Below are 24,186 nucleotides of genomic sequence, written 5' to 3' on the forward strand. Positions count from 1 at the left end.
AACAGGGCTCCTGGGATGTTTGTGTCGAATGTTGTAACTTGGTCCATGAAGTTGGTGGTGTAAGCATTGTGCATGATAGCATATGGATTTGCATGGTGATCTTAAGGATGGATGACAAAAGTATGTCGGTGTACAGGAAAAATAAATGTGTGTTCGAAGTGGAAGTGCTTGTTGTGTTTGGCTGATTGTTTGCTTTCCTCTCTCGCTTGTGCTGGTGTGTGTTCCACTGTATCGGCTATTGAGTGGCGTACATCCTTTTTCTTAGTGAATCATGTGGAAATTTGTGCAAAGTGTCAGTTCTGCAGGTTTTCTGTATCTGACTTAGTAAATGTTCTCATCTAGCAGTTACTTAGACTATACGTACCCCAACTTGACTTTTCACGTAACGTATGTCACCAAAGAATGTGGTTCGTAAATCAGGGAAATATATCTTTTTAATCATTTTTCGAATGTAACATATTACATTTTCTAGACTAATAAATAAAGGTACCAATATTAAAATGTTTACACTGTCATTCAAATATACATTTCTAAATATTGAAACATCACGTCTGATTGTTAATAGGTGAAACATCAACATTAAGACAGGATAAAATGCAATTCAATCAAATATTGGAGAAAAAAAACCATAAATATCATCATAAACCTTGTTAGAATAATTTACTATGAAAACATTTACAACTAAAACTTGCAAAGTCAACAAAAGAAAAACCAAATTGGCTTTTGTCATATCAAATTAAAAAACAGTTGTGTTTTATTACAACACATTTAATAATACAATAAAAGTACAAAATAATTTTCCTCTATAAAAGAAAATGACCCTTTGTCATTTAAACATGTGAAATCTTAACAAGGGTAAAACACAATTGTGTTTTCCCCAAAAAATAAAAGCACAATTGTGTTTTGAATTTTATTTTTTTATTCAATAAAAGTGAAAAGACATGGGCCCTCATTACGAGTATGGTTGAGCGGTAAAAAAGTGTCGTTAACAGGATTACTGACACTTGTACCTCTCTGCCATATTCTGTGTTTGGCCTTGGAGTGGAGATTTTTCCTCCAGCACCAGGCTGGGGGGAAATCCTCCAACTTCCTGCCAAAAACAATGAGCAAAATCAGTGAATTTACCACCAGCGGAGTTACCGCCAGTGGCAATTACACCAAAATCCCCATGGATTCTAGGGACTAACTCTGCCTACCACCACTTGTAACCAGTCAGTAAATCCGCCATACTAAGTGGTGATAATGGTAATTCCATTTCTTCGTTTTCCAGCAGATTACAAAATACACAAACATCTTAGTAAGAAAACGAGCCAAAATGTAATACACAATAAAAACAAAAATCCATAAAAATGGTTTGAGATTTTTAGCAAACACAAACTAATATTCATAAAACAAATCGCATAAATTTGACTATAAAACATTTTACAATATAAGTTAAATGTTACAAAACAAAAACAGGGTGAATTAAGGTTACCATAATATAATATTTAAACAAAGGTATTCATAATATTTTATGTTGCTGCCTTAACGCTATTATTTCTAATGTTTTTAGACTTTTGATTTAACCTTAACTCTTTTGTCAAAACAATGTTTTCAAATTATGTATATACCAAATGGGGCTTTCTAAAGCAGCTGAAAAAGCACTGTTTAACTGTTAAGGCCATGATATGTAGAATTGTCCTATCTGAGTTTTCTGATTTGAAGCACATATTTAAGCCTTACCCTGAAGAAGTGCATATCAAAAATATCTTGAAAATTGCATCTGCCAAACTCTAAACAGTCACCTTTTAAAGCATGTCCAGTAGGCACGCAGGGATCAGCTGAATTTAAAGTATACAGCAAAACTGAACAATGCATCTGCAGCCACCAAACATACACATGCTGATGCAATCATGTGTGTAAGATTAAAAGAACAAAACTAAATACAAAATATAGGGTGAAACCAAAATACATTCTGCAGAACCCACAAGATGACAGACCCTAAAACACCAAAAAACACACTTGTATTTTGTCATGTGTATTAGGGTAACAGGGCTAAAACGAAATCACAAAATGAAATGAAATATATTCCACAAAACACACAAACTGACCTGCCACACCTAAGACACAGTAGGGCCATCATACATGCATGGTAGGGTCGGCGAGACAAAGACATGTAAACATACTGCAAGACGCACAAAAACAACTGGAACCCCAAAAACAGCCACAAACACAAATTCCGGCTTTGCCAATGCGCAGTATGATTGGAGGGTCAAAACAAAATGAGAAATATACTGGAAAATGAAAAATATTCTGCAGAGCACACACGAATATCTGCCACACAAGATAGGGCCACTGATCATGGGAAGTAGAGTCAGGACAAAATAAGAAAAAATATGCAGCAAAATTAAATCTATTCACAAAAACATGTTCAGCCTGCAATACATAAATGCACACACCTATTCAATCACGGGCACTAGGGTCGGAGGGACAAAATGAAATGAGAAATAGTATGCAAAATGAACAAATATTCCCTGTTAATTGGCAAGGAACATTTATGGTTGTGTGTATTTTGTGCACTGCTGGAGTTAAACAGAGGTGTGCAAGCATCTTTATGCATGTTGTATTATCACTTATTTTAAACCACAAAACACTTATTAAATGTATCATGTTAAACATCTTAAAATAGGTTTTTGCAGCACATTACGCGCTACATACAATTGTTTTTTTACATCCAAACAGATTCTGTGTTGATCATATCTATTAGCAACTGGAAGATATCTTGCAGTAGAGTCGACAAATGACCAAGTATTAAAGGGAATGGTGGTGCAGCTCTGATGTAAACAAAAAGGATATTACAAATCACCTTGAGTTTTTTGGCTTTATAAAGAAACGCTTCCTTCAGACTTGTCCCTCTATCTGGTCAGAAAGTTCCTTGATTCTAAATGTATGGTAGAGGTAATAACCATTGATATAACAAACAGGTGTATTAACCCTTGAGTAATAAACATGTGCAATAACCATTTATCAAATACAGCATATTGAATTGTCTCCTGATGTTTAATAATTCATGCATTTGGTCGTCAAATTTAATGTCTGCTCTGTATTCAGTTATTACACATCAGTTGTGATGTCACAATGATTGTTTTTTCGACCAGCACAGAACAGAATTCCACCAGCCACTTCAGCACTTACTTAAAGCCGTGACAAACGTTTCAAATTCCATTGTTGTATAATAGCTTTGATTGACACTTAACAGCCATTAACTGATACAGAACTGTCTATGGTATGATATGATATGATGTGGCATTTGTGACACGCCTGTACACAAGTGTTTCTAGGCACGACAAGACAAGGAGTGGGAAACAAAGGGAGGACAAAATAACGATCTTACTAGGCCTTGTGTCATTCAGATCGTGCAAATGCGGGGAAGAGGGAAAGGGAGAAGTGCCAGGGGGAAGTGGAAGGGGGGTGTGCAGTTAACTCACAACTGCAGCCAGCGGGTAGCTCATAAGTGCAGAGAGAAGGGATTGTAGGGTTGCAGATACAAACCTTTAAGTGCTGCGGAGCCCAGAGGCAGTCTGAGGGCAACTGGACATGCAGGAGCCTGTACCCGGGTTCAGAGGGTGACCAGTGCACGGAGCAGTCAGGTGCATCAGCAGGGGATAGGAAAAGAGTAAGTGGAAGCGAAAAGGAAGGTCTTGAGTTGCTTCTGGAACCAGAATGCAGGAGAGTTTATTACTTATTTTAAAGCTTATTATTTATTTTAAAGCACAAATGTATTCGTTTTTTTTACCAATCCAAACAGACTCCACATTGATTAAGTGTATCAGCAACTGGAGGATCTCTTACATTACCATAAACAAGAGGCCAGGTATTAAATGGTATTATAGTGTATGGACATATCCCCCAACATACCTAAAAAGGATATGGCAAGTCATCTTGGAGTTATGTGGCATAATAAAGGGAGTCAGCTCCTCTACCTGGTCACAGAACTCCCCAGTGACTTCCAATTCCCTTATACCTTCCACAAATACCGGTGCCAGCACAGCCTCTTTTCCGTCACCCGTATTAATGATGACATGACCACAGCAGGTGGGTTCCCATTCATGTGCAAGATTGTTGCTAATGTAGCATATATGACCTCAGGGTCGTAATCCCTCCCATTGCAGGAGCAGGGAGTTGTTGGGCCTGCTCCCAGAATCATTGCAGCCCAGCTTCTGCCAAGCGCTATCTTGTCATACTCAGTACTTCAAGGGTAGACCATGCTAGGGATAGAGACGTCTCAATGACAATTTTGACGTGAACATTGATAAACATGAAAGAAATAAAAAAGGAAAGAGCAGGCCCTTTGAATATGCATATAACAGCAGGATGTTAGCCATATGCTTACAAGATTGATTTCTGGGCATTCATTTAATATGTCCCCTTTGGTTACGCCATTTAATTTTATGACACGAGTTAAATAAATAACAGCCTTCTCCTAAATAACAGCCTTCTCCAGTTTTTGATTTTGTTTGTAAATCAGGCAGTGATTACAATGGAGACGGAACAAATACCCATTCAGCATCACCACACCTATCACAGGGACCACGTGCACTCGATAAGAAGAGGAGTGAATTTTTGTCAGGCCCCTAGAAAAATGGGATGAGGGAGGATTTCAAATGTTAGACTTTGGGAGAGTGAATAACAGCTCTAAATATTAGACATTTTCTCATTTTGCAAAACGTAACATTTTCATAAAAAGAAGACAAATTGTGTCATGCTAAAAGAAGTACTTGTAATCACTGTTTTCTATGTTTTTAATAACAAGTAGGCAAAAGGTATCATAAGCTCATGAGTCATTCAAAATGTAAAATATGTTTAACACATGAGCCCATTAGATATTATTAGGTGATATGGAAATATGAGGACATTCATTGGATCACTTCATGTCAGACAATTAGACATTTTACAACTCAATAATACACGACTCTTAAATAGGGGATCAGGTCCAGTATGGGTGCCACATTTCTGACGTATGCTGATCAACAAACCGTGCCTTAAGGTGTTGTCCAGAAATCCTAATGTGCATTTCTCTCTCTCCACTTGGGGCGCTACAAAGTGACTGCGCAGAAAGAAAGAAAGAAAGAAAGAAAGAAAGAAAGAAAGAAAGAAAGAAAGAAAGAAAGAAAGAAAGAAGAAGAAAGAAAGAGACTGAAGGGAGCAGCCAGCTAAACTGTGAAGAGAAAGGTTTTGGGAGCATGACGGAACTTGAGATGATCATCTATGGCCTGTAGAAATATCGGCGTGGCATTCCACAGAGAGGCAGCTGCAACCGAGAAGGAGCGACTCCCCATGCAAGTCAACCTGAAGCGGGGTACTGTGATCCTTAAGGATAAAGCGGAATGCAGATGCCGAATGGGGCATAAGGGCAGAATTTGACCTGCAGATGTTCAGGACCTTGAGCATAAAAAGCACGATGGACCACATAGGGCTTTGAATGTAATACATTTCACCACAGAAAGCCAGTGCAGTTTAAACAAGATAGGAGAGGCCAAGCAAAACCTGGGGGTCCCAACAGCAAGCCGGGCTGCTGCGTTTTGCAGCTCTTGAAGCTGCTGGAGGTACTAGTTAGGCAAGGTACTAGTTAGACATCCAGGGTACAAGCAGTTCAGTTTTTCGTTCCCCAATTAAGTTTTGTGTGATTTTCCTAAAACATAATAATTCAGCTATGAAGGGTTCATTTTTAATGAAAAGTAGCTGTTTTTTGTCTGTCTGTAGACAAATTATGACACTCAAGTTTGAGCTGTCAGAACATGTGAGTACATTCTAAGCACCTCTCTGCTGCATTCAACACTGTTGACCATCACATTCTTCTCTCTCTCCTTGCTGACAGGATGGGATTCTCTGGTGCTGTCCTGAATTGGTTTACCTCCTACCTCTCAGGCAGACACCAGGCTGTCCAGAGGAACTTGTTACATCCTAACCGACTACAGGTATCCTGCAGAGTCCCCCAAGCCTCCATCCTTTCGCCAATCCTATTTAACCTTTACATTGAGCTTCTGGGCACTGTCCTCAAAGACCCCAATAAAGCCATCCATCAATACACAGGCAATACTCATTTGTACATAAGAGTAAATAGTGCGCAGGACATCATTTGTCTATGCAATTAACTAGCAGTCATCCAGTCCTAGATGTCGACTGCCTACCTCAAACTAAAGCCATCCAAGACTGAATTCGTTATCATCGGTCCGCCTGCTAAAAAACAACTTGTCCAACAATGGCTCATTGATATGCGCATAGAAGGATTTGATCCACAACTCTCAGACTCAGCAAAATCCTTAAGCTTCACCATTGATGGCAATCTGTCCTTACAGAAACATATAACCAAGAAGGCCCAAATAGCCTGGCTCATACTCTCTACACTTTGAAAAATCAAACCTGTGATCCCAAAACAGGACTTCCAAACCGTAGTGCAGGCCCTTGGTGTCTCACACATCGATGGGGGAAATGCTCTTCTGACAGGGCTCCAAGCTGCTCACTTGGCTCCCCTAAAAGCAGTCCGCCATGCTGCAGCATGTCTTATTACGGGAGAATGGAAATTTGACCAAATTACCCCCATCCTACGCAAAACAACATTGCATTCCACTGCAAGCGAGGATACTCTTCAAAACTGCATGTATCATCTACAAAGCAGTCACGAGTAGCGACCCAGCATATCTAGCAGCTAAACTCCACATATCTGGTGGGACATGCTCATCGTGCAGCAAATCAATCAACTGGCTTGAATCACAACTCGTCCGCAAAGAGAGGACCCACAAACAATCCTTCTTTTGTCATGCACCTACCCTCTGGAACTCAAACCTGGTGTCAGCTCGGAATGCCCCCACAAGTTCCAATTTTGCAAATCTCTCAAAATATGGCTCTTTCAACAACTGACCAAGGACCAATTCCAACGGACGCGCATACCGACATACAGACCTCACAGTACTGTGCTACTGTTAAAATATGCCAGCACAAATGCCGCCTACCCACACTCTGTACAGCACTCTGCAGCTCTCAAGCTAGGTGTGTGCTTTAAACAATAAAATAAAACATAAAAATAATCATCGCATTTTTAGACAATATATATATTGTGAAGGCAGGAAGAACATGTATTGCACCAGAACACAACAAATGTGTTGGAGTAGCACATTCCGTGGATGTTTACACACATCACTGTTAGTGATGAAGCAAGAAGCCAGTAGAGTGGTGGGATTACAGATGGTGGTACAGAGAGAAGGTGCAGCGTGACCCCAAGAAACGTCTCCCAACTGCAATTAGTTTCCGCATTGTTTCTTGAAAATAATTTGTGTCAATAGGTTCTCTCAGAAATGTCAGTTCTCAAAAAAGGGGATTCAAGCTTTCATGTTTTTTTCTTTTCTTATTAGAATATAAACTGGACAACTCTGGCAAACAGCATGTTACGAAAGTACTTTAACCTGGCGCTTCGCTTTGTCAAAAACAGGACTTGAACAGCTATTTTTTTCCTTTTCTTGAGTGCGAGCGAGGCAGCAGGGAGGTGGCAGCAATTCCCCCACCATAAAGTTGTAGGGCAACATTATGGATCATTTGGGCACAAAATACATAAATAGAAAGCCAGTTTTTGCATTGGAAGTCAGGAAATGAAACTCTGCTAGAGACTGTCGGAGGATGCTCCAGGAATGTGGTTGATGTTCTAGCGGTAGGTAACAAGGAAAAATGAAAAAACAACTGTTTCAGAAACAATAACAGTCCTGGGTGAGCTAGCCAATTTGAGACAAAAGTAGCAAATGGGTCAACTATGTTTGGATAGCCTACAATAACGCTCGAAAATAAGAACACCATCTTGAATTTCTCTACAGCAAAAAAGCTGACAGACTCGGGGTGTTGCACTACTTTTCAGAGCGTAGATTAGGAGTGGGATTGTAAAGTAGCCTCATCGCCATTTTCCTGTGTCTTCAAACTTCAAACACGTTGGCCAGAAATATGTCAGCCGCGTTGTTCCACAAAGACAGAAGCAGAAGCGAAGGCAGCAGATTACTGCCATTAACCTTCGTGTATTTTCAAAAACAGAAATAGGGCTGGGTCTCTACGTTCTCTCCTCCCACTGTCTAAGGGCAGAAGAACTTGGCTTGGGGTATGTCTCAATTTACAAGACGCAAAAGCCATTAGCGCAGCACTGACCATCCACCTCACAACAACCGTCCAGGCTGTGAGTGCTGCAACCTCGTGCACACCTGCGAACACCCAGCTCACTGTTGCTCAAGGTATATAGTCTATACATGTTGAATTTAATTGCACAATGGGGGTTGGGTCAGCCTAAATAATGCTATCAAATGGATGCGCACATGGGGTTCCCTTTTACATGGATTTAATAATGTGCGTGAGCATGTGAAGTGAATGAGAGAATAACCGTGATTCATTGAGATTTGCAATGAATGTGGAGGCAGCAGTCGCTGCACAGAATGTTTGGTAAAAGCGCGTCTTGCATTATCCATGGACGTGTGCCTCATTCCACAACTCAGACTCTGGTCATTTGTTGAGAGTTTCTTCGTGAATGTTAAATGGGCAACACTGTTGAAACACATTTTGACGTTCCAAAATATCATTGTGCGGCCGTTTTTATTAGACGAAATTCAATTATTGTGCTGCCAGCAGCAAGTCTGACGTTTTACCTCACATTTGCAGCAGAGGACATGACAATTAATTAATGGCTGCCTGATCTATCAGCTCTTTTTTGGCAAGATCTGTAAAGACAGATGTTCCGGGTGCTTCACAGAGAAGTAGTTGTCAAGCACAACCTGGATTGGGGGGTTACCATACTCCAAACAACAAATTAGCTCAGCCCCTAGGCAGCACATTTTATTTAAGAGACACCTGCAGCCTTGGCACTACCAGCCAGAAGGAGGAATTGCTTTGTATTGGAAAAAAGAACCACTCTTTCTGTGATAGGACCCCCTGCATGTAGGTGAAGCCAAGCTACACTTCAGAGCACGCTTCACATTAGGCAGGACTGGAGTGAACATCATTTGTGAAGTCATCACCGAGATCTTCAGATCTGATTTCTCTTAAATTAAAAATCTGGCCCTTATGAACCAGCACGGAAGGCGAAGAGGTAAAGAGAAAGAGGTAGAGATAGGACCCCAGCATTATCGACAAGGTCTGCGAAGCCCAGGGATATGTCAGAAGTAGGGGTTTGAATCCTTTGACAGCAAGACAGCATAGCGTCGTAGGTTTCTTAATCCTAAAAGAACTCGAGCTAATATTCCATACTCCATATTTAATACTCCAGGTCCATATTTACCACAAGGCGCATATACACCTCAAGTGCCTTTAGAAAATGGATAGCTGGGAGGCAATTCACAAAGAACCCCATTTATGTTGTAACTTACCACTGTTGGGAAATATGTAAATGTCGCCTGATATTCCAAAAAGACCCACTTACTCCTATTATTATAGTCTGCCCTGAACCACCTCCCTTGGAGTAATTTACTCCGTGCAAGAAAAGGAAAAAAGAAACAATGCTATAGAAAATTATCATAGATTCTGTCGCTCCATAATATCTTTCCATTACATATCCATTCTTACTCCACATAGCCCACGCTTTCATACCTCACATTCAACACTTACACCTGGAATGTTCGCGCATAACTGAAGTGAATTCACAAATGTTTCTGAGATAACTTGGAAGATTTGTGAATAAACTGATACTTTGAGGAGTTTATAACTCTTCCACATTCGAGCAGCTCATTGACAGACCAGAAAGTGCCTTGCACTCCTGAGAAGACACCCGCGTGTTCTTGTCTAAAAGCAAGTTATGCATGAACAAGCATGTCGTCGAATAATAACCATTTGTTATTGATATAGCGTTCACTGTACATAAAGCAACTTCATATACAAATATTATCACCCAACCAAAGTTGGTACTCATTTAACAACCACAGACGTATGAAAGTTTGAGGAGGCTTTGTAGGGATTTGAACCTAAGGTCTGCAGATCTCACACAGATCAACTTGCTGAGCTCTCTTGCCAGATTTCTTTCTGACTAGGCATAACGTCTGAATATGTATGTTTCTATGTTTTCCAGGTAGTCACTCCTCAAAAAAAGGCTTTGTGAATCATACCGTTGGTGAGGGAAAAACCTGTTTGTCCCTCCTCTGCTCCCTGAGTCCAGCATTCCAGCACTACCCAACACCCTTACTGCTAACCCCCTGAGTGTGCCCCCCACTTACAGTAGTTCATTGCTACCCAGCAAGGTTTGTTCTTCATAAATTCCATACATGCATGCATACATTCATGCACCCCTCTCGCTTTTTAATTGTCAATATTATACAAAAAGTACAAAAGTGCATAGCATAAAAATATGGATTGTCGATAAATGGCTCTTATGAAGCCACACAGCTTAAAGAAAACTGTATAATTACCCGTTTTGAATATAATAATTAATTGCCCACAATTTCTGTGTCAGTCTTATTAGTTCACACATGTATGAGAAATCTTAAAATATGAAATATTCTTCAAACAAATTGCCTTCCCCGCTATACAATATAATAAAGACAATGGGCCTCATTACGAGGTTGGAGGTAGCCTTGCCGGTAAAACTGGCAAGCAGGGGCGTTGCTAGGTTTGTAAAAGATCCGGGGCTAGAGCCCACTGCAAGTTTGGATGTCACATAACTACATGATATGAACGCACGCGTCGCATTGCGATTTCAAGTGCTGATATTGCAAACTATACTGCTCAAAGTGCTCATGCTCATTTGGAAGATTTGCCACTCCAAAGCCTGAACATTCATCCAGTAGTGATATGAAATACTTTATGAGGTTATATAAGACAAATAAAAGCCTTTTGAGAGGACAGCCAAAGACTTGTCATGGATTGAGAAATAGTATTTAAGCAACAAATGGAGAGATATCTGTTTGCTACATTAACCATACAGTCAGTTACTGCTGGTTGTTGGACTGACGGGGGTAGCTAGTGGGCCTACGAAGTGGTGGGACATAATGAATGTAATTATCCAATGTAGTGAGAGTGGTAGGGGTGGCAAGGGGGTTCTCCCCCCCACAAGAACATTTTGAAAAAATGCTGTCAAAATCACACACATTTCAGCATGATTTTTCAAAAATAACCAGAAAAGTACATATGTTTCTTAGTGATCTAAATGGCAACCTAATACTGTACCACTAATAAGTAGCACTCTTCTCTCTATTGAAAGTACAACAAGGTCCTGTAATCTAGATGCCCCATTGTATATCTGATCCAATTGTGAAGCCTCCGTAAAGCACTGAATGATCTCTTACAGCTACAACTGCTCACTGGCACAGTTAAAGCAATTTGAATCATTTTTCCGTTGCAGAAAAAAAGCACTATTTGGCACAGTGGCACTTTCTGTATTCTGCACTAATAACCACTAAAAATAATAAAGAAGACCCACAACTGTACCTCTGAATATTTCCCTTGGAATGGTAGAAGCATATTGATGCCAAAACGCCACTCTACATTGTTATCAGTTGTCCCGTCCGACACCAAAAAGGGAGGCACGACATTTTCCCCAAAAGAAATAGCAGTGATTCTAATGTGGCCTTCCATCTGTGGGGTCGAACCAGAAGACAAGGAAAGAATCATGAATGAAATGTTAGCTATCTAGGAAATTGTTTCCGCCTGTGCAACTCTAGAATCAATGAGCTACCCTAGGATATTGAAAGGATTGCCAACTCACGCTGCACCACACACTTAGTTCTCATGTACCTTGCCTCAGGCAGTGTTTCAGCACTGGTTGGTCAAAGCAGTAAGCATATGTTTAGGTTTGGGCTATTAGGCCTCTTTAGCACCACCTATAAGCCAAAACTATTGCATTAGAATACAGATAGGGAGAAATGGGAAATGGCATATGAGCAGGGACATAAAGCTTGTATGTGTTGTTTGATTATTTGGCCACCCATTGACTGCCCATGGACATGCTAATCCTTATGGCCATTTCCACCCAGTTTCTGCCCCTCGACCCCTCCCTGTGCAAAACACCTCCTCATGTGAACTCTTTGAGCTCGCTTTAATCAAGTCTTCCCATCAAACTTTGCAATCAACGTGCCTGACAGTGTTTTTTTTAAAGCAGTCGTCTGAGAATAAATGACTTAAATGGAGCTGTAAATGCACTCCTGATGTACTGAAAATGTCTTAACCAGGTCTGCCTTCAGCCACTCGATTTATAAGCAGTCTACATGCTCGCTTTAATCAAGTCTTCCCATCAAACTTTGCAATCAACGTGCCTGACAGTGTTTTTTTTAAAGCAGTCGTCTGAGAATTAATGACTTAAATGGAGCTGTAAATGCACTCCTGATGAAAGAAAATGTCTTAACCAGGTCTGCCTTCAGCCACTCGATTTATAAGCAGTCTACATGTCCTTCAATGAAGTGTGGTTAAAAACAAGCGCTGGCAAAGCCAACAGTTGGGTTTTTGTGTAGGCATAGGGTAGGCACTTACCAGGCACTGCCAGGGTGGTCTGCATGCTCAGAAGCAAGCAACCGCTGGAAGATGGTGCAACTACGTGGGCATCTTGAGAAATACCCACCTAGTTCCTACATTTTAGCCAAAGTATTGGCTTTGCCAATGCTTGTTTTAAACAGAAATGTAGTGCAAGGCACATAACTCCATGTTTCAAATGGGGGCAGACCGTCCTTCACAATTAGGCATCAGAGATGATTATTGCAGTGGGGCTTCTATCTAGCGTGGCCCCTGTGTATTTCCTGGGCATACTGTATGAGAGCATCAACGTGTCATGTATGTTTAAAAAGACATGCTAATTAATTAACAAGGCTGGTTGCAGTGCAGTGTGTCTAGTCTTCTCCTGATGGGGCCCTTTCACTAATAGGGTTGGTACAAGTTGGATCATGGATTTGTGGGCCAGCAGGGAACATAGTCACACTACTTCTTTTGGTACACTTCGAGGAGTGGGTGGCTAATTAATTAAACATTACCCAAGGAACAATAACAATACAATAAGATGACATTTTAGAGGTGCAAGCGTGGTTGCTCGCTTAAGTATACTTATGACGCATGATAGCTTCAAGTGTGAGTTAGGGAAGTTCAAAATGGGCATACAAGTTAAGCAACAGAACAGAAACAGTACTTAAAACTCTCTATAATCACATTTTAGAGGTCACTATCAGCGAAGTATCCTGAGGACAGACACCTCAAAAGTGTCAAACCCGCCTTACTGCAGAAAGGCAGCCACTTCCCTTTCTCCCCTTTTGTAGCGCAAACATCTGTTTACGCGGAGGTGGCTCCAGGGCCAAGCCTGTGAGAGCAGTTTATTAACTGGATGGAAGGCCAGTATTGGGAAATGCACCCGTACTAGTACTCTTTTAATTTACACCATGCTGAGATTTCTCTGTAAAGGGATTGCGTGTGTATGCGCAGTCAATAGGGACACTCGTGTGTGCCGATAGTAAGTGGCCCTGGAGCTGAGTGTGCAGTTCCTGTCTGCCTGACTGACATGCCTGCGAGTGACTGACGGAAACCTGAGAGACACGCAGCCCTACCTGAAGAGCCCTTCCTTGAAGAGCATAACCTCCTAGGACTGAGACAATCCGGCTTTTGGCCTAGGCACGGGACAGAGACCGGCCTACTCGACCTCAAAAACCAAATGGATGACGCAAGGGACCAAGGCAAACCTGTCCTGCTTCTCCCCCTCGGGTTTCACGCGATCACGTGCTGTGGCATCAGCAGCAACTGTCCAGGCAATTGGACCGGAGCTCGAGCCCAGTTCACTGCAACCGCCACTGGGCCGAGAACGGTCCTGAACTTTTATAGCTGTGTCTCCTGGATTCTGAAATGGCACTTTGAAGGTAAAAGAATACTTTACAACTGGTCATGGGGTCCGGTAGTTAGAAAGAGCCTGACAGCTCACCGGCTGACAATTAAATGGATGGTCTTATTCCACAGGCACTCCATAAGGCCGGGCCTGATTGCATAATATTTCATGTACGGGCTGCTCAATTTTACTGTATTTCCGAGACCACAGTTTTTTTTAAATACATTGAAAAGCAAAAATAAATACTGTTGCCAGTGATTTTCGTCTGAGCCAGGGGCCTATCTGTGTCAGGTGCTTGTTGCGTCATACCCAATAGTGGAAACCGATGGAAGGTGCCAAGGACTGGCCCCCAGCCCCGCTCTCTTACCCCCCTTGTGTCAAATGGGTCACCTTGCTTTGGATGAGAGATGGCTGTGCGCAAACGAACCAACGTTATTTTAGACAGTTCACTCAATTGTCTAAAATTATTTCGGTTCGGTTCCAATTCCAAAACATAAGCCGCCGCCTATATAACGCATATATTACCTACCTAGGCGATGGTGGACATGGCATGGGGGGGACGGGTTAGTGATGGCCGGGGGGTCACACACAAGCAGGTGGTGGTGTCGTGGCAGCTCGAGTTCCTCGCAGCAGTGAGCACCACCAGTGTCTGCAAGCACAGTGTGTTTCTCACACCTGCTAATGCCTACTATGCATGTGCGCATGCAAGGAGAGACCCAGCAGGGCACGTGCGTTTGTGCTCGGCTCATGTTCTGCTCGCAGGTGCCAGTACGGCCACTAGGTCAGACCTGGTGGCTGCAAGGGCACCCGCGAGCAGAACTCGTAGTATGGTGGTACGGTAGCAACGGTGCTGGTGCCGGTAGCGATAGCGGCGCCGTTGTTGCCTTACCGCCATACTTGTATTGAGGCCCAATGCATCCCCAGTTCCCCTTGCACCATACCTTATGAATATAGGTTTCAGAAGTTGCATGAAGGACGATGCCATGGCTGAGCAATCAAACAGTACATAAATAATATCCTGATTGACCTCATTATATTTAATACAAATGATTTAGAGTCAATGCCCTACCCCCCAAAAACCCCCTCTCCTCACCCACACAAGCCCCCCCTACCTTCTCATTCAAAACCATTCAGGAGAAAGACATGATCAACAGCATGAAAAACATCAAACCCTCCAATTGCAAAGGAGACCCCTGCCCCGCCTCCATCATCAGAGATTGCGCAGACACCCATGCTCCTTTCCTAACAGCATTCGTCAATGCCTCCTTCACCACAGGGAAAGTCCCCTCATGCCTCAAGGAAGCATGGGTCCGACCTCTCATAAAAAAACCTGCACTTGACCCCACCTCCCCCAACAACTACCGCCCCATCACCACAGTCCCATTCCTCCTCAAGATTCTAGACAAGGCAGCCTACCTGCAGGTCCAGCACTTCCTTGAAGAGCATAACCTGCTAGGACTGAGACAATCCGGCTTTTGGCCCAGGCACGGGACAGAGACCGCCCTACTCGACCTCAAAAACCAAATGGATGACGCAAGGGACCAAGGCAAACCTGTCCTGCTCCTCCCCCTCGATCTCTCTGCAGCTTTCGATCTTGTAGATCACGACATCCTCTGCCATCACCTCACCTCCACAGCCAACTTCTCCCAAGAAGCTACCACATGGATCACCTCCTTCCTCCAAGGTAGGACCATGCAGGTCTTCTCTGACCTAGCCACTGCGTCACCCACCATCATGCTATGTGGTGTGCCCCAAGGATCCTGCCTCTCCCCTACCCTATATAACATCTTTTCCCACCCCTTCTTCTTTATCCTTGACGCCATGGGCATCTCCTACACCAACTACGCTGACGACACTTAGATCCTTCTCACATTAACAGGTGACTATGACACTGACTGCGCAACTCTCAACAACATATATAACACAATCCAAATGTGGATGGCCATCAACGGCCTTTGCCTTAACTCCGTCAAAACTGAGCTCCTACTCGTAGGATCCCCTGACACCCTCAAGAAACTTGACGCCCAGTTTAGCCACTTTACCATTGACTCAATCAGAATTCCAGTACTGGACATGGTAAAAATGCTAGGCATCTATCTAGACTCTAATTTATCTATGACCAGACAAGTAAACGCAATCGCCTCCTCTGCGGCTTACCATGCAAAACTCCTCAACGTAATCAGGCCTTTTCTGTCAAAAGACACTTGCACCAACATTGCCAGAGCCATAACTGGTTCCCGGCTAGACTACTGTAATGCTCTCTTCCTAGGGACCTCTAACAAAAACCTTGTGAAGCTGCAAGTAATCCAGAATAGTGCCCTGCGTGCTGCACAAGGCATTGCCAAGAGAGAGCACATCATTGCTGCCAGGAAAGCGTCCCATTGTTCCCCATAAAGGAAAGGATTATATTCAAAGCGCTAAGCATCACCCACAAATGCGTCCACCTCTCAGCCCCAGCGTACCTATCCCAGAGAATCCACCCGGTCGCCTCCACAAGACCCACCAGGACACCCTATGCCAACATCCTCTCCATACCCAGGGTAAAAAGAGCTAGAGCAGGTGGCGCCAGTTTCCCCTACCTTGATGCTTTACATTGGAACACCCTTCCCACCTCTCTGCGAGCTGAACCCTCACTGACTGCTTTCCGCAAAGCCATGAAAACTACCTTATTCACCTAACCAACCCCACATGTTTAAACTCTCATGACTAACATGTATGATGTACTATGATGTATGACACTCCCTATCGTTTAACACAGGATCCTGCCTTACTGTAACCCAAGGCACAACCTGTACCTGTACCTGTAACTAAGTTCCCTTACAAGTAACAGCGCCACAATGCCCCTGGGCTGCCTGCGCGCTATATAAATGTAATAAATAAATAAATAAATGCTTTGACCAATCACATTTTTGCCAGTAATGATGCTCTCAGACAAACCTGTCTCCATCTTGTCACTATGATCCAGATTATGTCTACCATATATAGCTGTCACTTGGCCCCACTTCCCAATCCCATTAAAATTATGGGTCAGCATGTCCCAGCATGCAAAGTGAAAGGATGGAACTGAATCAAGCTGCCATACCTAATACAGGGAAATGCACTGCTTTGAGTGTGCACTGTGGCGTCTCCTATGAGAACTTTCCATGATGCCCACTGACATTTTATGTGGTGGCCTCTTCACCAAACCAGCTGGAATAATCATCGTCCCTCTTATAAGACTGGCAAATACCATGCAACTAAGGGCTTTACTGTAACTCACCAAACTTTGCAAGGTCATAAGAAAGCCATTCATTTCTTCGACTGTCTGGTGCAAGGTTTCTGAGTACATTGGACTTGAAACAAGATACCACCATAGAAATATGTTTGCTAAGCACACCAACATGATATGGAACACCTCAAGGAAGCTACTGTTTCTCCAAAAAGTCCCAGTATTTCACCCTATAATGAATGTAGCTGAGAAACAGATTGTAGTATGCAGTAGGGCTAGCCCGTAAGAGAACAATGGGCTTCTTTGCCAAGCACACTATGCACAATATGGAACAGCTGAAGGAAGCAACTGTTTTTTCCAGAAGTCCAGGTATTCCACCCTATAAAGAATGTAGCTGGGAAACATATTGTAGTATGCAGTATTTCTGGATAACTAAGGCTTCAGGTCTTTCACAATAGACCAGCTAGTCCGCAAGAGAACAATGGGCTTGTTTGCTAAGCACGCTACCCACAATATGGAACAGCTCAAGCAAGCTACTGTTTCAAGAAAGAACAGGTATTTCACTCTATGATGAATGTAGCTGAGAAACAGATTGTAGTATGCAGTATGGCTCGATAACTAAGGTTTCAGGTCCTTCACAATAGACCAGCTAGTCTGCAAGAGAACAATGGGCTTCTTTGCTAAGCACGCTACCCACAATATGGAACAGCTCAAGGAAGCTACTGTTTCGAGAAAGAACATGTATTTCACTCTATAATGAATGTAGCTGAGAAACAGATTGTAGTATGCAGTATGGCTCGATAACTAAGGCTTCTGTTCTTTCACAATAGACCAACTATTCCGCAAGAGAACAATGGGCCTGTTTGCTAAGCACACTACCCACTGAATAACTGCTGCCACTAATATATATTTTTTTGTCTTTTATTATTTGTGTATGGTTGTAAAAACCTTCACACATTTTATCACAATCACAACAACATACCAAATCAACAGTAAAAAAAACAAGAATTTCAATTTAAACAATTCATACACTAAAATCTCATAATCCTTTTCCGCTCAGTATAATCCCAGATATCCATTACCTCTGTTCACAACCCACTGTCTTCTTGTTGCACCTAGTGACTTTGTGTCTCAACCTCCAACTGATTTGTCATTTGTTTTGTTCTACCATTCTGACAAAACCCGCCCTCTACCCCCTCCACTGGGTTAAGTAAGGAAGTTCAAGGACTTCAGTATTTCAACCACTGCTGCTGTTAACAGTACTTCATGGCCTGAGATCATTCTGTTCCAAATATGTTCTGATAGAATTCCATCCTCTCTATGGACGAGACATCGAAACTTGGCTAACCTCAGAGGCCAGGTTCCTTCGCACTCCATTAACAGGTGACAGAGCGACTGGTTTGATGGCGTGACACAGATGTTACACAGCTTGATTGCTTGGTCCCACTGTTTGCATATATTCAGTATTTTTCAAGTAAGAAGAAGGTTTAATCTTACCCTCCAAAAATTACTCCTTATCCTTTGATCGGGGTATTTTACCGAATATCGGGGCAGAGGGCCTTGCTTTTTTTCCACTGTCAAGAATGCATTGGATGGGGTCGAGCTTCGTACCTTGGCTATAGTCTCTATCCAATCCAGATATTCTAGGTCATGCTTTACCTTCAGGGGATGGGTTATCAGAATTTCTATGTCTCATATTGTCTTTGCTAGAATGATTTTTACCTTTTCTTCTAGACCTGCCAGTATACGGGATTTTGAGTTGGATAGATGCTCTTTTACATCCTTAATTAGAGAGCCTGGACTCGGACTTAACGTCTCTCTATACAATGTGAAAAATATATAAAACAGCTCAAGAAATGTATTGTTTCTCCAGAAGTCCCCATGGATTCTAGGGACTAACTCTGCCTACCACCACTTGTAACCAGTCAGTAAATCCGCCATACTAACTGGTGATAATGGTAATTCCATTTCTTGGTTTTCCAGCAGATTACAAAATACACAAACATCTTAGTAAGAAATCGAGCCAAAATGTAATACACAATAAAAACAAAAATCCATAAAAATGGTTTGAGATTTTTAGCAAACACAAACTAATATTCATAAAACAAATCGCATAACTTTGACTATAAAACATTTTACAATATAAGTTAAATGTTACAAAACCAAAACAGGGTGAATTAAGGTTAACATAATATAATATTTAAACAAAGGTATTCATAATATTTTATGTTGCTGCCTTAACGTTATTATTTCTAATGTTTTTAGACGTTTGGTTTAACCTTAACTCTTTTGTCAAAAAAATGTTTTCAAATGATGTATATACCAAATGGGGCTTTCTAAAGCAGCTGAAAAAGCACTGTTTAACTGTTTAGGCCATGATATGTAGAATTGTCCTATCTGAGTTTTCTGATTTGCAGCACATATTTAAGCCTTACCCTGAAGAAGTGCATATCAAAAATATCTTGAAAATTGCATCTGCCAAACTCTAAACAGTCACCTTTTAAAGCATGTGCAGTAGGCACGCAGGGATCAGCTGAATTTAAAGTATACAGCACAACTGAACAATGCATCTGCAGCCACCTAACATACACATGCTGATGCAATCATGTGTGTAAGATTAAAAGAACAAAACAAAATATAGGGTGAAACCAAAATACATTCTGCAGAACCCACAAGATGACAGACCCTAAAACACACAAAAACACACTCGTATTTTGTCATGTGTATTAGGGTAACAGGGCTAAAACGAAAACACAAAATGAAATGAAATATATTCCACAAAACACACAAACTGACCTGCCACACCTAAGACACAGTAGGGCCATCATACATGCATGGTAGGGTCGGCGAGACAAAGGCCCTCATTACGACCCTGGCGGAAAGGGGTTTACGCCAGCGTAATGCATGGCGTACCTTTCCGCCAGATTACGACTTCCCGTAGCGCCATGGTGATTTTTACGCCTGCTTTTTGCAGGCGGAAAAATCCATGGCGCTACGGGACTTGTTGTTAATTACGCCACCGTAATTTACGGTGGCGTAATTAACGCCTTCCCCACTCCCATTATACCCTATGGGGCAAAAATGGGAATGGGGAAGGGTAAATGGGGATTGGGGACTTACCGCCCCGCCAAGGTCGGAATGGGGCGGTAAGTCCGCCAACCCCCATGGCGGAGTTGGCAGCTCAGCGCCATGGTCCATGGTGCAAATTGCACCATGGATCTCCGCCAGGGTCGTAATTAGGGCCAAAGACATTTAAACATACTGCAAGACGCACAAAAACAACTGGAACCCCAAAAACAGCCACAAACACAAATTCCGGCTTTGCCAATGCGCAGTATGATTGGAGGGTCAAAACAAAATGAGAAATATACTGGAAAATGAAAAATATTCTGCAGAGCACACACGAATATCTGCCACACAAGATAGGGCCACTGATCATGAGAAGTAGAGTCAGGAAAAAATAAGAAAAAATACGCAGCAAAATTAAATCTATTCACAAAAACATGTTCAGCCTGCAATACATACGGAGAACAAAATGAAATGAGAAATAGTATGCAAAATGAACAAATATTCCCTGTTAATTGGCAAGGAACATTTATGGTTGTGTGTATTTTGTGCACTGCTGGAGTTAAACAGAGATGTGCAAGCATCTTTATGCATGTTGTATTATCACTTATTTTAAACCACAAAACACTTATTAAATGTATCATGTTAAACATCTTAAAATAGGTTTCTGCAGCACATTACGCGCTACATACAATTGTTTTTTACATCCAAACAGATTCTGTGTTGATCATATCTATTAGCAACTGGAAGATATCTTGCAGTAGAGTCGACAAATGACCAAGTATTAAAGGGAATGGTGGTGCAGCTCTGATGTAAACAAAAAGGATATTACAAATCACCTTGAGTTTTTTGGCTTTATAAAGAAACGCTTCCTTCAGACTTGTCCCTCTATCTGGTCAGAAAGTTCCTTGATTCTAAATGTATGGTAGAGGTAATAACCATTGATATAACAAACAGGTGTATTAACCCTTGAGTAATAACCATGTGCAATAACCATTTATCAAATACAGCATATTGAATTGTCTCCTGATGTTTAATAATTCATGCATTTGGTCGTCAAATTTAATGTCTGCTCTGTATTCAGTTATTACACATCAGTTGTGATGTCACAATGATTGTTTTTTCGACCAGCACAGAACAGAATTCCACCAGCCACTTCAGCACTTACTTAAAGCCGTGACAAACGTTTCAAATTCCATTGTTGTATAATAGCTTTGATTGACACTTAACAGCCATTAACTGATACAGAACTGTCTATGGTATGATATGATGTGGCATTTGTGACACGCCTGTACACAAGTGTTTCTAGGCACGACAAGACAAGGAGTGGAAAACAAAGGGAGGACAAAATAACGATCTTACTAGGCCTTGTGTAATTCAGATCGTGCAAATGCGGGGAAGAGGGAAAGGGAGAAGTGCCAGGGGGAAGGGGAAGGGGGATGTGCAGTTAACTCACAACTGCAGCCAGCGGGTAGCTCATAAGTGCAGAGAGAAGGGATTGTAGGGTTGCAGATACAAACCTTTAAGTGCTGCGGAGCCCAGAGGCAGTCTGAGGGCAACTGGACATGCAGGAGCCTGTACCCGGGTTCAGAGGGTGACCAGGTGACCAGTGCACGGAGCAGTCAGGTGCATCAGCAGGGGATAGGAAGAGAGTAAGTGGAAGCGAAAAGGAAGGTCTTGAGTTGCTTCTGGAACCAGAATGCAAGAGAGTTTATTACTTATTTTAAAGCTTATTATTTATTTTAAAGCACAAATGTATTCGTTTTTTTACCAATCCAAACAGACTCCACATTGATTAAGTGTATCAGCAACTGGAGGATCTCTTACATCACCATAAACAAGAGGCCAGGTATTAAATGGTATTATAGTGTATGGCCATATCCCCCAACATACCTAAAAAGGATATGGCAAGTCATCTTGGAGTTATGTTGCATAATAAAGGGAGTCAGCTCCTCTACCTGGTCACAGAACTCCCCAGTGACTTCCAATTCCCTTATAACTTACTATAACATGTTCTTTATCCCATATACAATGTGCACACCTTCCACAAATACCGGTGCCAGCACATCCTTTTTTCCGTCACCCGTATTAATGATGACATGACCACAGCAGGTGGGTTCCCATTCATGTGCAAGATTGTTGCTAATGTAGCATATATGACCTCAGGGTCGTAATCCCTCCCATTGCAGGAGCAGGGAGTTGTTGGGCCTGCTCCCAGAATCATTGCAGCCCAGCTTCTGCCAAGCGCTATCTTGTCATACTCAGTACTTCAAGGGTAGACCATGCTAGGGATAGAGACGTCTCAATGACAATTTTGACGGTGAACATTGATAAACATGAAAGAAATAAAAAAAGGAAAGAACAGGCCCTTTGAATATGCATATAACAGCAGGATGTTAGCCATATGCTTACAAGATTGATTTCTGGGCATTCATTTAATATGTCCCCTTTGGTTACGCCATTTAATTTTATGACACGAGTTAAATAAATAACAGCCTTCTCCTAAATAACAGCCTTCTCCAGTTTTTGATTTTGTTTGTAAATCAGGCAGTGATTACAATGGAGACGGAACAAATACCCATTCAGCATCACCACACCTATCACAGGGACCACGTGCACTCGATTAGGAGAGGAGTGAATTTTTGTCAGGCCCCTAGAAAAATGGGATGAGGGAGGATTTCAAATGTTAGACTTTGGGAGAGTGAATAACAGCTCTATATATTAGACATTTTCTCATTTTGCAAAACGTAACATTTTCATAAAAAGAAGACAAATTGCGTCATGCTAAAAGAAGTACTTGTAATCACTGTTTTCTATGTTTTTGATAACAAGTAGGCAAAAGGTATCATAAGCTCATGAGTCATTCAAAATGTAAAATATGTTTAACACATGAGCCCATTAGATATTATTAGGTGATATGGAAATATGAGGACATTCATTGGATCACTTCATGTCAGACAATTAGACATTTTACAACTCAATAATACACGACTCTTAAATAGGGGATCAGGTCCAGTATGGGTGCCACATTTCTGACGTATGCTGATCAACAAACCGTGCCTTAAGGTGTTGTCCAGAAATCCTAATGTGCATTTCTCTCTCTCCACTTGGGGTGCTACAAAGTGACTGCGCAGAAAGAAAGAAAGAAAGAAAGAAAGAAAGAAAGAAAGAAAGAAAGAAAGAAAGAAAGAAAGAAAGAAAGAATAAAAACTTGACTGAGGGGAGCAGCCAGCTAAACTGTGAAGAGAAAGGTTTTGGGAGCATGACGGAACTTGAGATGATCATCTATGGCCTGTAGAAATATCGGCGTGGCATTCCACAGAGAGGCAGCTGCACCTGAGATGAGCGACTCCCCATGCAAGTCAACCTGAAGCGGGGTACTGTGATCCTTAAGGATAAAGCGGAATGCAGATGCCGAATGGGGCATAAGGGCAGAATTTGACCTGCAGATGTTCAGGACCTTGAGCATAAAAAGCACGATGGACCACATAGGGCTTTGAATGTAATACATTTCACCACAGAAAGCCAGTGCAGTTTAAACAAGATAGGAGAGGCCAAGCAAAACCTGGGGGTCCCAACAGCAAGCCGGGCTGCTGCGTTTTGCAGCTCTTGAAGCTGCTGGAGGTACTAGTTAGGCAAGGTACTAGTTAGACATCCAGGGTACAAGCAGTTCAGTTTTTCGTTCCCCAATTAAGTTTTGTGTGATTTTCCTAAAACATAATAATTCAGCTATGAAGGGTTCATTTTTAATGAAAAGTAGCTGTTTTTTGTCTGTCTGTAGACAAATTATGACACTCAAGTTTGAGCTGTCAGAACATGTGAGTACATTCTAAGCACCTCTCTGCTGCATTCAACACTGTTGACCATCACATTCTTCTCTCTCTCCTTGCTGACAGGATGGGATTCTCTGGTGCTGTCCTGAATTGGTTTACCTCCTACCTCTCAGGCAGACACCAGGCTGTCCAGAGGAACTTGTTACATCCTAACCGACTACAGGTATCCTGCAGAGTCCCCCAAGCCTCCATCCTTTCGCCAATCCTATTTAACCTTTACATTGAGCTTCTGGGCACTGTCCTCAAAGACCCCAATAAAGCCATCCATCAATACACAGGCAATACTC

This window comes from Ambystoma mexicanum, chromosome 9 (genome assembly GCF_040938575.1).
Source record: "Ambystoma mexicanum isolate Mex_15411 chromosome 9, UKY_AmexF1_1, whole genome shotgun sequence".
Classification (NCBI taxonomy): Eukaryota; Metazoa; Chordata; class Amphibia; order Caudata; family Ambystomatidae; genus Ambystoma; species Ambystoma mexicanum.